This window comes from Anomalospiza imberbis, chromosome 10 (assembly GCF_031753505.1).
Source record: "Anomalospiza imberbis isolate Cuckoo-Finch-1a 21T00152 chromosome 10, ASM3175350v1, whole genome shotgun sequence".
Lineage (NCBI taxonomy): Eukaryota > Metazoa > Chordata > Aves > Passeriformes > Viduidae > Anomalospiza > Anomalospiza imberbis.
Window position 1 is genome coordinate 16,569,540 of NC_089690.1, and position 692 is coordinate 16,570,231.

Below are 692 nucleotides of genomic sequence, written 5' to 3' on the forward strand. Positions count from 1 at the left end.
TGATCCAAAACATCCCATCTCCATCTGGATGTTCCCCTCCTTTCTTCATCCAGCTCTTATTGCATGAATGCTATTGCATGAAAGGTACCACAAGACAGTGCTAAGGGCACAAATGAAACTCATGAATTGTTCTAGGAATTAGAAATGAAAGAGCAGTGACACCCTGGAGGCATTAAGGACAGAAGAATTATGGCATGAGCAACAAAATCTGTCAATCCTCTTGGTGCAACTCTCCTCTGGTTTTTCATTCATCCTGGGTGCTGCTCTTAGGACATGAGCTCCCACCATGACAGCAGCCCATGCCCACTGCTGGCACCATGTCCCCTTGCCATCAGCTTCTGTGACTAATGCCCACTCAGGCTGCTGGGCAGGCAGAAGTCCAGCCTGGAATCAGCCATAGCACTGCTGCATCTTTGGGTGTCACCTGCACTAAATGAAATGGCAAGCAAGGCCCTTCCATAGCTATCCAGGTCCATCCTTTGTTCTTTAATGCAGTTGGCCAAGAAAACTCAAAATTGAGAGCAAGGTTAGCTGGGATTGATGTTGCTGTGATGCTGTAAAATCTTTAGTGAAATGGAGTTTGTAGCTGCTAATACTCCCCTCTCCTCCCAGGCAAGATAACACCACCCCACTGCAGAGGCTGTGCTGAGTTACCAGCCCAGCTGTGCAGGGCATCACCGTGCAAGGCTCTG